Genomic DNA, 13,512 nt, shown 5'->3' with positions numbered 1-13,512 from the left:
GTGTGCCCAGCAGTGTATGGGTGTGGTCATCTTGTGAGGGCCAGTCATCCTAGTCCCATGGCTTACTCTAGATGGGTGCTCTTGGGTTGTCAAAAAGTGTGCAGTGTGAAGGGGGTGACTTTGTTGGGAGTGTTGATATGAGTGTGCCCCTGCATTGTCAACTACACACGTGTCACCCAGGAGTTGAGTGCCTGTTGTTTGGATTGTTCAGCCCTGTAGATGTGGTTGTATGCACATGTGTGAGTTGTATGTTGTGCGCTGTGCAGTGTGTTGGTGTGTCCATGTAGTTCTGTCTGACTCCTACATGTAGTTTTTGTCATTTGTGAGTATGCAGAGAGTGTGACTGGCAAGTCAGTGTTGTGTTCTGTTGATCATCCATGTGTCATAACACTGTTTGTGGAGAATGTGCAGGCCTGCTGTTCCACACTGCCATTGTGGTTGCTATCTCCCTGGGTTGTTGCACTGAGCTGGCTGTGGTGTGACTTTACTCACTGTGCCAGCCATGTGTGCGTTGATGGGCTGAGGGTGTTGTTGTATGTTCCTTGTCCTGCATGTCATGCACACATGCTTGGTGGTTGTCTCCTTGGCCTTCCATTTGGGTGCACCTCACTTTGGCTTTCCTATTTGTTGTGCTCCATTGCTGTTGACATGTGGTCTGTGTATGTGTCTGTGTGTCAGTGTGGGGTATGTGCGTGTGACTTGCCAGGCTATGTGTCCAGTGGGATGTTTGTTCCTTGTATGTGTGTGTGTTCATTTACTGCTTGTACTCAGTTTTCTTGTCATGTGTGTGGTGTTCTTTTGGTGTGTGTGTTGCCCTGGCCCTGTGCTTGTGTGCTGTGTGTTCCTTTGCAGCCACTCCTACTGTGGCTGTCTCCCTAGTTGTTTGGTGTGTGGTGCAGGGTGTGGATTCACTTGGCTAGTTGTCGTGCATGGGGGTGCACAGGAGGGGCACATGGCATGTCCCTTCAAGGGGGGGCTATTGTGTGGAGGGTGGCGGTGTGGCACTGTGGTGTTTGTGCCCTGCCCATGCCTGGCGATGGCCCTGCCTTCTGCATTGTGTGAATGTATTCCCTTGTCTTCACCACTGCTGTGACGTGACCGGGACATTGCTGCACGATCACGGTGAATGTGTATCCTGGATGTGGAGGGGTGACTTGGTGGCAGGTGGGTCATGTGTGGGTACACTTGTGGATGTCTTCCTGTCCCCACCAGGGTGCCTGATGTGGATATGGACCCTGTTTCAGCCCATGAGTTGTGTGTTGTTTTGCGTCCACGGCTGTCCATGAGTTGCTGGTGATTTATAAGGTACAGCACCAGAAAAACATGTAGGGAAGGGGCCATTGCGGTCGTGACTGGGAGGAAGGGACCGGGACTCTGGTTTTGTGCTCCGCTGTCGAGCCTCCGCCGTCTCTGATTGGGCAGTTTCTCCGCTGCGGTGCGACTGGTTGTTTGGGGCATCCTAATATGTGGAACGGGGCGGACATCATTCCGCATGGCGGTGAGTCTCCATTGTCTCACACCGCTGGGGTAGCGGACGCACTTTGATGGCGGTTCGCGTCGCACCACGGCCGACGGGAATTGGAAATGTTTGGGCAATCTAATGTGTCGGGCATGAGGTCCACTGTTCGCGGGCGGTAAAATGCATTTTTCCGCACCGCCAGCGTCGCAGTGGTGCCACAGCCCACCATCCCAATAGACCCCCTGGTTCCTAGTATAAAAGACAGTTGTGGACTTATTACTTGTGAAGGGCTTACACTGTTCACAACTAGTAACCTAATATCTAATAGTCTTCATGCTCCCTCCTTACTGAATCATTTCTTCAGCTCAATCAGAGGAGGGAAGAGATGATTGACAAACTGCAGCCAGCTGCTGAACTTTACTGCCTTACATGATTAGAAACACAAACACCCTTTACTGCAGTTATTATTTTGTACCATCTGCTGTTTAGCTAAAACCACTTGTGGGTGGGCAGTCAGGAGTGGAAAGTATTAGACCAGCAATCACAGTTTCTAAATGAGTGCATACTCCCTAGGCAGGGTGAGTGCCTTAATATTAGATTCTCTTGTCGGTCTCAGATGTCTTAAACTTAATCTAAACACCCTGTCCAACTCCCTCGCCTGAAAGTAGTGGCCCCCGAGAATCTTGTCACAGCAGTCTGCTAAATCAGAACCACTACACAACACACTCCAATTCTACAGTCTTTTTCTTATCTTTCTTCTGAGCCCATACGTATTCCTTATTTCTTATATGGCTATCGTCGACCGAGTCCAACATTTCCCAAGGTGTGTATGTTCTCACCATGAATGTTAGAACTCAAACTCTAAAGCAGTGATTCAAGGTGAATTGTGGTCCAATAACCAGCTCACTATTAATCTGACCAAACAGTGACCTCAATTTATTGTCTTTTCCAAAAAAGCTATATGATCTATATATATGATATATGATTCGAAGTAGATTAAGGTAGGTTGTAATAAACTGGGATGCGCAGCTCAAGAAGTCCAAAAGGACAAGGTAGTTAGAAAAAATAACTTCTTTATTACCCCCAAAAAAATTCTTCAAAAAAACATCAGGTAGAAACAATCCAGCCAACACGTTTCATTCCCATATAGGGAACTCTCTCAGGGCTGTAAAAGTATGACACAAATACATACATATTACATATAAATCGTGAGACACAGGACTACAGGACTAGAAAACAGGCACACCTTATACAAAAACACATAAAGCGAAACGTAGGCAGGTAAGAACAGAAGAAAAGCAAAACAGATATCAAACAATTTAACTGCACAATGTAAACAGGACATATCATCATATACAAACAAGACATCCAATTTAAGACATTGATATACGACTTAAGCAACTGCTTATTCTAACATAGTAGCAGTGTTGACCCTGTAATTTGCGAAGGAAATCATTGAAATGTGAAGTAGTATTCCACACTCTAGTTTTAATACACAATAAAAATCCCTCGAGCAAGTCAAGTCTAAAATATGAAATAGACCGAATAAAAAGAGAAGACCGAGAGAGCAGAGAAGACGTAGGTTTGGACGGGAACAATCCAAGGGAAATGAAGAGTAAGACATGTGGATTAGGTGTGGGAGAAGAGGTGAGGGGAATCATATACAAAATGTATAATACAGGGTAACCAATTTCTAATTTACAGACTAATAGAATAAAATGGTGCGAGGAACCCATGTAAAGCTTCTTACCAAAAAATGTATCCCTTGTAAAGAACACTTTGTAAAACATGCCAGCAATCATTGTTAACAGCAGTTGTTTTGCAGTAGTTGACTTCTCACAACGAACAATATATTCTTTATGTAAGCCTACAAGAAATTGTGTATACAATAGTTGGTATTTGGCACAAGCACCAATGAATGATAGATCATTGCAATTAATGCGCTTTTTAAAGAAACTTACATACTACCCGAGCTTCCTCCAGTACTGATATTTTTTTTTACATTCATTGGTGCTTGTACCAAATACCAACTGTTGTATACACAATTTCTTGTAGGTGTATGAGTATGGGGGCCCAATTCACAAAGGTACACTTAGGCCTGAAGTTTAACTTTACACCTGAAGTCCAAGTTTAGACTTTAGGTCTAAAGATAGACTTTCGGTCAAAACTTAGACTTCAGGTCTAAACGTAGATTTTAGGGGTAAACTTAGACTTCAGGGCTCAACGTAGGGTCCGATTCACAAAGGTAAGCTTAGCCCTGAAGTTTAGACTTCAGGTCTAAAGTTAGACTTCAGGTCTAAACTTAGATTTTAGGTGTAAACTTGGATTTTAGGTGAAAAATTGGATTTTAGGTGTAAACTTAGGCTTCAGGTCTAATTTTACTTCTGTGAACTGGGCTCCAAATGTTTACCAATTTAGCCATTATATAAATTGCTTTTTTCCTATCCTATCCCATAGTCAGATTGATAAAGCTATTTGCAGATCAATGTTTGACTACGATGGAAAAACAGTCTTTTTAACAAGTGTGGTATAGTTCCTATAGTAAATATACAGGATCTGTGTGTTTAGACAACATACACTGTATTATTGTTAGGGGTGTCAGACGATCTGTCAGGGACTGTCTGGGACTATGTGGGGAACACAGTCAGGGACTTGGACAAGGACTGGGAACTGGGTACACAGAAAGGAGGAGTACAGTGCTGCCAAGGATCATACAGGGAGTCAGAGGACAAAAAGGGATCCAAAGGGGAAGCCTGTACAAGTGAACAAGATGGGTAAGACTCAGAAAGGAAGGGCACTCACAAGGCAATTTAGCATTCAGACTAACTACACCCAGTAAGGACGTGCAAGACATATATATATATAATACAACATTAACAATAAAGGGCGGTGTGGGGTAAAGCACTCAGGAGCGCCACACGGTAAGACTGAAGCTCAGTACGTTTCTTACCCGCAATTGCTGTTACAGATACTGACTGCAAATACCCACATGTAGGATATGCATGCAAAGGCAGGGTCTATGGAGCTTATACCTATAGTGATGTTAAAAATGTGACTCAAAAACAAATCTCACAGTGAACAAGAAACACCACCTAGGTAGTCAGCTGTGACAACGGATCCTGGCAATCAAACAGGAACACGCAAGGCAGTAACAACAAGGGGGTAGAACTAAACAAAAGCACAATAGACAAGGAGCTAGAAAGGAAGAGTGCTTAACAGGAAAAAAGGAAATCACAGGGCACACTTGGCAGAAAGCAGGTAACAAACATACAAGGTAACAGAAGTAAGACAGAAGAATAGAAAGACAGCAAACTAGGAACTGGAACCAAGAAAATGGGAAGAAAGGCAGGGACTGGAAAGGGATATACAGAAGGGGAGGATACAAGGGTATGCTAGAACAGTGCAGGTTAAGGATTCAAGAAAACTAAGTATCATAGAAGGCAGTGCTAGGGCAGGAACAAGAAGTGAGCTAAGGCTCAGGAGTCAAGGCAGCACTGCAGACAGTGCCAGTTCAGGAACAGGGAATTACCAAAGCTTCAGGAGGCAAGGTAGCGCTGCAGGCAGTGCTACTTCAAGGAAACAGGAAAGAGCTGCAGCTCAGGAAACAAGAAATGCTGGGACTCAGGAGCAGGAACTAGAATTGAGCTAAAGCTCAAGAATCAAGGTAGCACTGCAGGCAGTGCTATTTCAGGGACAAGGGAAACGGCTGCAGCACAGGAACTCTGGAAACAAGGTAGCACTGCAAACAGTGCTAATTCAGGATAAGAGAAACTGCTGCAGTTCAGGAACAAGGAATACTAAGGCTCAGGGGTCAGGGAATCACTGCAGGCAGTTCTTATTCAGGAACAAGGAAAACTGCAGGTCAGGAGCAAGGCATAACTAAAGCTCAGGAAACAAGAACAGCTACAATGACCAACCTTTGCCTGAAGGGAGCTGGGGCTTAAAAGAGCTCACAGTAATCATATGCATCAGGTGTGAGCAGGCTAGCAGCAGCCAGCCACAGGTGCGCTGAATTCCTTCACTCATCCTTGGCTTCAGGGGTGGAGACAAAGCAGTGAGCAGGGAATTCTGGGTAATGGAGTTTCAGGCATGAGTGGGCTGGCTTCAAGTATAAGCAGGCTGGCTTTCACAAAACCCGGCATGGATTGGGAATGGATGTCAATTCCTAAATGATGTCCAAATGCCTGGTAGTCATGATATGTATACATGAGAGTATCTGGAGGCATATTAGAACACTGGAAAGCCCCACAATTCAGCCCCCTGGTGGTGGGCACGAGACCACAGGGAGTGAATCGTGACAGTACTCCCCCTCCAAAGACCATCTCCCGGAGTCTGGAACTGGATCCAAAGCCTTTGCTCCTAAGAATGAAGTTAATTTCCATCATAGATTCAGTGCACGCTATCAGAAGACTGAAGGTAAATTGTGATGTTCTAGAGTGTTGGATAATACTCTGTAAATTAACAGCAGTATTGAAGGTAGAACTTGAAGAGTCCAAATCCAGTGACAAGGGCTTAGAAGCCTGCATTAAATGTGTTTGAAGTCCTGATGATGACAGGCTGTATAAGCACTCTGAAAACAAAGGCAGATTGACTGTAGGGTCAAAAGCAGATAACAGATTGGCAGAAGGCACAGAGGTCAAAGACAAACTGGCTCCAAATGAAGGAGGTGATAGGAAGCAGACATGAAGTTCTGGCATGAAAGAAAACATACTAAAGATACACATGCAGGAGACTTAGGAAGCAGGTATGCAGGAGTCTCTGGTCCTGGAAGTTCAGTCTCTGAATGTATATGTACTGAGTCCTCGGAAGGCTGGGAAACTGGAAGCACAGGGTCAAAATGTTGGCACAGTAGAGTCTCAAGTCCAGAAGGCAGGGAGCCTGGAAGCTCTGGTGCAGAAGGCAGGGAGCCTGGAAGCTCCGGTGCAGAAGGCAGGGAGCCTGGAAGCTCTGGTGCAGAAGGCAGGGAGCCTGGAAGCTCTGGTGCAGACGGCAGGGAGCCTGGAAGCTCTGGTGCAGGAGGCAGCAGGCCTCCTGAGGACTCGGGCTCTGGAGGCAACCGGCCGGCTGAGGACTAGGACTCTGTAGGCAGCAGGCAGGCTGAGGACTTGGGCTCTGGAGGCAGCAGGCCGGCTGAGGACTCCGGCTCTGGAGGCAGCAGGCCGGCTGAGGACTCGGGCTCTGGAAGCAGCAGGCCGGCTGAGGACTCGGGCTCTGGAGACAGCAGGTCGGCTGAGGACTCGGGCTCTGATGCCAAGCAAACTGCGGATTCTGGAGACTCTGAAAGATGACAAGCTGATGGCATAGGGGCACAAGGATGATAGGCTTTAAATTCTTGAAAGGGCGGTAGCCCTTGAACAGTAGCTTCCTTGTTGTCTGTAGTGAAATCTTCACAGTTGCTTTGCACATTAAAACATGCTGAAGTTCTTTTGCTTCAGGATGGCTCAGAATAGTGCTTGTCTTAGCGTCTGTGATGATCAGACTCCCTTTACCATTTGGCAGTTCACATGTCTTAGTCAGAGGAAACAAGTAAGAGATCACTTGGTCTTTTGAAATGTTCTCATTTTCTTCTGCATTAGAAGGTGGTACAGGTGCATCAGAACATACAGTACTATCATTTCCTGTCTTTTCAATATGTGGTGTGCTTGAAGGCAAAACAGCAAAGAAGGGGTCAGGATTTTGTTCCTTTTCAGCAAGGAGGTTGACTTCTGTCACAGCCGTTAAATCAAGAGCATGGTATGAGTCACAGGACATTGTCACATCAGGGATTATGTGGGGCAGTGGTTCATGCTTTGTCTGTATGTTACTGGCCTGTCTATGGGTTATCTCCGAGATTGAACTGGCCTTACCAGAAAAAGAAAGCAAGGAGATGTTTTGGGTCTTGCCTGAAATTTTGGGTTCCTCAAAACTGGAGGGACACATCTCAGATGTAGCACCTAGATGTAATTTAGCACTAGAAGACAAAACAGAGGAGTTAGAAAATTCAGGATTCAAACAAATACTTTCCTTAACTGCACTTTGAGACATGTTACTATGGCTGTCCTGAGTGATTAGCCACAGGATTACTAGACCAGCTCTGAGGGGACCGCAAAAGAGCGCACAAGGTTTCATTCTTCATTTTTAAGGAGGCTAACATAGAAGCTGAAAAGTAGTCTTGTACCAGGGTTTTAGATTCCCACTTGAACTCTGGGTTATGATTTTTTAACAGAGTCTGAAACATTTTATTCTCCATTTGTAATTCCAAAATCTTCGCTTCAAATATATCCTGTGAAGATTGAAGATCTTTTTCTACAAGGACAGCGGTAGACTTTGAAACTTCACAACAATCAACAGAACTAAACCTTGGATTTTGTTAAAACTTGCTACTAGTGGTCGGTGTTTTAATAGGTCTTCTCTCTCTTTTGACAAACTGATCACAGTTTACTTTGAAAGTAGTATTTAACAAGGTTCCTCTAGTATTCGGTGTTGTGATCTGTACTGGACTAACAGACAGGGTAACATCATCTGAATGGAAAATAGAGGTTATGAAATTAATCTGCTCTTTCTTTGACTGCTGTGTGGTTAAACATGCTTTAACTGGAGTCATTGAACTACCAGTTTGGTAAGATGCTGATAAATACGGTGTCTGGAATTTATCTTCAAAGAAAACATTGTCTTGACAGGGGGTCTCTCAGTTACAAACATCAGGAAAATGTCCCCTAATAGTACAACTCTCTAAATTACTATTGTGTCTTTCCGCTGCTAACAAGGTTTGCAGAAATTCATTTTCATCCTGTAGGTCACAGGCTGACATCAGGTGAGGATCAGGGTTACAGATGGAATAAAAATCTAACATAGACAGATCAGCTGACCACAGGGAATAATATTCAGCACGTGAGAGTCTGTTTTGTTCAATGAATCGATCTCTAGAGTCTAAGGAATTTCTACTAGGTTGTATAGAACTGTGATTTGGTAACAGATGTCTGCCAACCTGTGCAGACTTTCTGGATCTGACACTAAACATCTTGGCAAGAACTGACTGGGAGAGCTCTGAGAAATAAAAGGAGGTAGCTAACTGAATGCAAAGAAACCTCAGAAGTGACACTGGAAATGTGGGTTGATCATTCTGTCAGGGACTGTCCGGGACTATGCGGGGAACACAGTCAGGGACTTGGACAAGGACTGGGAACTGGGTAAAAGACGTACACAGAAAGCAGGAGTACAGTGCTGCCCAGGATAGTACAGGGAGTCAGAGGAGAAAAAGGGATCCAAAGGGGAAGCCTGTACAAGTGAACAAGATGGGTAAGACTCAGAAAGGAAGGGCACTCACAAGGCAATTTAGCATTCAGACTAACTACACCCAGGACAGACGTGCAAGACATATATATAATACAACTTTAACAATAAAGGGGGGTAAAGCACTCAGGAGCTCCACATGGTAAGACTGAAGCTCAGTAAGTTGCTTACCCACAATTGCTGTTACAGATACTGACTGCAAACACCCACATGTAGGATATGCATGCAAAGGCAGGGTCTGTGGAGCTTATACCTATAGTGTTATATATGTAACTCAAAGACAAAACTCACAGTGAACAAGAAACACCACCTATGTAGTCAGCTGTGCCCACGGATCCTGGCGATCAGACAAGAACACGCAAGGCAGTAACAGCAAGGGGGTAGAACTAAACACAAGCACAATAGACTAGGAGCTAGCAAGGAGGAGTGCTTAACAGGAAAGGAAGGAAATCACAGGGCACACTTGGCAGAAAGCAGGTAACAAACATACAAGGTAACAGAAGTAAGACAGCAAAATAGAAAGACAGCAAACTAGGAACTGGAACCAAGGAAATGGGAAAAAAGGCAGGGACTGGAAAGGGATATACAGAAGGGGAGGCTACAAGGGTATACTAGAACAGTGCAGGTTAAGGATTCAAGAAAACTAAGTATCATAGAAGGCAGTAGTAGGGCAGGAACAAGAAGTGAGCTAAGGCTCAGGAGTCAAGGCAGCACTGCAGACAGTGCCAGCTCAGGAACAGGGAATTACCAAAGCTTCAGGAGGCAAGGTAGCACTGCAGGCAGTGCTAGTTCAGGAACAGGGAAATGACTAAAGCTTCAGAAGTCAAGGTAGCACTGCAGGTAGTACTGGTTCAAGGAAACAGGAAAGAGCTGCAACTCAGGAAACAAGAAATGCTGGGACTCAGGAGCAGGAACTAGAATTGAGCTAAAGCTCAAGAATCAAGGTAGCACTGCAGGCGGTGCTATTTCAGGGACAAGGGAAACTGCTGCAGCACAGGAACTCTGGAAACAAGGTAGCACTGCAAACAGTGCTAATTCAGGATAAGGGAAACTGCTGCAGTTCAGAAACAAGGAATACTAAGGCTCAGGGGTCAGGGAATCACTGCAGGCAGTGCTAATTCAGGAACAAGAAAAACAGCAGCAGGTCAGGAACAAGGCATAACTAAAGCTCAGAAAACAAGAACAGCAAAAGCTCAGGGAGCACTGGAAACAAGGATCGGTCTCACCGGTAAACAGCTACAATGACCAACCTTTGCCTGAAGGGAGCTGGGGCTTAAAAGAGCTCACAGTAATCATATGCATCAGGTGTGAGCAGGCTAGCAACAGCCAGCCACAGGTGAGCTGAATTCCTCCACCCATCCTTGGCCTGCAGGGGTGGAGACAAAGCAGTGAGCAGGGAATTCTGGGTAATGGAGTTTCAGGCATGAGTAGGCTGGCTTCAAGTATTAGCAGGCTGGCTTTCACAAAACCCGGCATGGATTGGGAATGGATGTCAATTCCTAAATGATGTCCAAATGCCTGGAAGTCAGGATATGCATACAGGGGAGTATCTGGAGGCATATTAGAACACTGGAAAGCCCCACAATTCAGCCCCCTGGTGATGGGCACGAGAGCACAGGGAGTGAATCGTGACACAAACTCTGATCACCCCCACCGGGTATGCTGGCCTTTTTGAACAAACTAGTTCACAGTGCCACTAGAATCTCCTCTTACCAAGGAGAGTATAGTTCTTGGCAACCATTAAATATAACAACCCTGATCCCTCAGGACCGTGGAAACAATGTACTACCTTTTCCTCAGTCACTCGTGCTTAATTAGTTTCCCTCAGAGAGATACACCGAATAAAACAAGCTGGGCGTTTTCAATAATCTTTTATTGAACAGTTGTCATTCTGATGTAGAATAGATGTGCTGCAACAACCATTAGACAGTATAGGATATAAATGATTAGCAGTACTATGAAAGTAAAAGGATGGTATAGTTCTACCATCTTACTTAAATCATGAATACACACAAGTATGTAAAGCACATGATAAAAGATGCATACTCCTACAATGCCTCCCTAACTAGATGTACCTAAGTGTACCTAACATGTGTGTATGTGTTAAGCCAAGAATTCCTCTAGGATCTAGTCAACCCCATTACCTTAAGTGAGACTGTGGGACCCGTCCTTGTATCGAGTTGGACACCCCGCGAGGGATGTTAGACCACAGCGAGCTGGAGCGTCTGCATGCAGAAACCTCAGCTTCTCTGGTCAGTGTGTCGGCTGGGAAGTCTCAGTCTCCTCTAGCTATCTTAGCAAGATGTACTGAATATATACCCTCAGGTCTCCTCAGGGGTCCTACCTTGCTATGTCACTGTGTCGTCCTAAGGATCACGTAGGGCATGAACTTTATACATAGATTTTATACAGGAGATGGCAGTCCTGCTGTGCTTCCAAGCACCCTCATGCATAATGTATGAGATGCTGAACTAGGGAAAACCTACTTTCTGAATGCAATGTCATATCTAGGTAAAAGGTCAGTCCCTGTAAACCGTGACAGGTGTAATGTATTGAGAGAATATATGTGAAGCGTAACAAGGGTCCCAGGCCTATATTATAGTACATTAATTAAATATAACACAAGCGTACAACCACAGTTGATATTTCCAAGCATGGTATACCCTCATACAAGAATTTGCTAATACATGCTTTCCTGTTAAATTAAATCTACTTTCAGGGAAGGGGAGTAGGAATTCCATGATAGAAATATCAGTGAATTATGGGAAGATCCGCAAGATCACTGGTTTGTGGGTGGGTGCAAAATTTGAATCCAAAAAATTCTGAGCCTAGAAACCATTAGACCATTTTAAGGGAGTAATTCCCTACCCAGTGTGGGAATGGGTAGGGAGCACTTCCACAACGTATTTGCAAAACATACATTTCAAAATCAACTGCCGTAAAAACATACAAGGGTGTGTGACCTGACCCTATTTGTAGGCCCATTCCTACATGAGTTCCTGTGCCCCTTCTACTGTTTGTTTTTGGTGGCCAGAGGTCTCTGTGCACTTTACACCTGCTAACCAGTGCTAAAATGCATGTGCTCTCTCCTCAAAAGTTGGTAGAATTGGCTTATACCCAATTGGCATTTTTTATTTAATCAGGCCTGCTGTTGCAGAGCCTGTGTGTACAGTTTTAGCATGCCAATTCAACCTGTAAAAATAAACGTTTTACAAGCCAAAGCATCCTTTGTATTGAACATAAGTCATACTAAGATAGGCCCTAGACATCCCTAAGAGCAGGGTGCAGTGTATTTTAAAAAAAAACTGGACATGTACTTTTAAGTTTTACATGTCCTGTTTGAGAAATACTCACAAATTAATTTTTAACAACTTCAAGGCCTATGTCTCCCACAGGATAATATTCGAGTTGCCTTAATACATTTTATAAGAGTAATTTCCGAATATGAAGAGATACCCAGTACATGTTTGGTGTCTCTGGAATCCTAATTTCAAATACTAGCTTATGGTCAAGTTGTATTTTAAATTAACATTCTGAAAATACCACTTTTAGAAAGTTGGCATTTTCTTGCCTAGCCATTTGGTGCCTGCACCCTGTCTCTGGGTCACATGACTGGGTGTAGTTGACTGATGGCTTTGTGTATTCCTCTTAGACAGCCACCCACATTGAAGTTTAGATGTAACTGAATGGACCACAACTGGCTGGGATGAGCACAGTTCCACTTACACTGGAATAGGCTGTGTCCTGTCTCCACACAAAGAGCTGCATACCCCTGTAGTTAGTTTGAAGCCAGAGCAGGGAATGCAGGCATATTTGCACTTCAAATCATGCCTCTAGAAGCTTATCCCAACTTCAAAGGCACAATGGTGTATAAAAGAAGGACCTCAGACACTATCACTTCACTACACTTCTAGACCTGTGAGTACTCTGGCAGGAAAATGACTGCTGTGCTGCTACAAGTCTGCCACTCTGGTGGACTGCTGCTCTGAAAGAACTGCTGCCCTGCTGTGCTGACCTGCTGCCTGCTTCCTTCTTGCCTGAGGAAGAAGAACTGGACCTGCAACTACATCTTGAACCCAGGACCCCAGAGTGACAAAAAAGGGCTAGGTAGCTGGTGTCTGAATCTGATTGTCTTGGGCATGAAAGGCTCCTCAACATCTGCTGGACACGTCTTCAGTGAGTTCTTGACCCCCAAGTGGTGCCTCTCAAATTCTGGACCTTTGGTGTGGCTCACTGGCTCTTCAATTGAAGCTTTTGTGCTCTTCGAGTCTGCAAATGGGTCCGTGTGTACCGGAACCATGCCACTCATACCGAAAATCAGTGCGAGACACTGTCAGACAGTCTCCTCGCACAGCAGCATCGACAGCCCCAGGGGACTGCCAATGTGAAGCTCCAGCCTGCTTGTCAGTGGCGCCCGGCCCGCTTTTTGCCGGAAGCTGACAATCGCCCGCAACGCTCTTCTTGCTCCCCTCAACCCTCTCCAGTGGGAATTGGAGTCTTGATACAACATTTGAGAATGTAAAAATTCAGCAATACTAATATGCAACTGTTTTCGACCCACGCTCCATTGTGGTTGGCCTGAACTTTTGACTTTGAATCGGTCCAGCAAGACCAGATAGCTGAGGTAGGCGCTTTAGGTTTTTAAGCACTATATTGCAGTTTATTATTTAAAATTCATAACACCAGTTCTTCTGATTGGATGTTTGTCATTTTGGCCTTGTTTTATTTATTAAATTAAGCTCTATTTTACTAAGCTAGAGTGGGATATTTTTGTGTGGTGT

Source organism: Lissotriton helveticus, chromosome 8, assembly GCF_964261635.1.
Source record: "Lissotriton helveticus chromosome 8, aLisHel1.1, whole genome shotgun sequence".
Taxonomy (NCBI): Eukaryota; Metazoa; Chordata; class Amphibia; order Caudata; family Salamandridae; genus Lissotriton; species Lissotriton helveticus.
Note: the sequence above shows the minus strand (reverse complement) of the source record.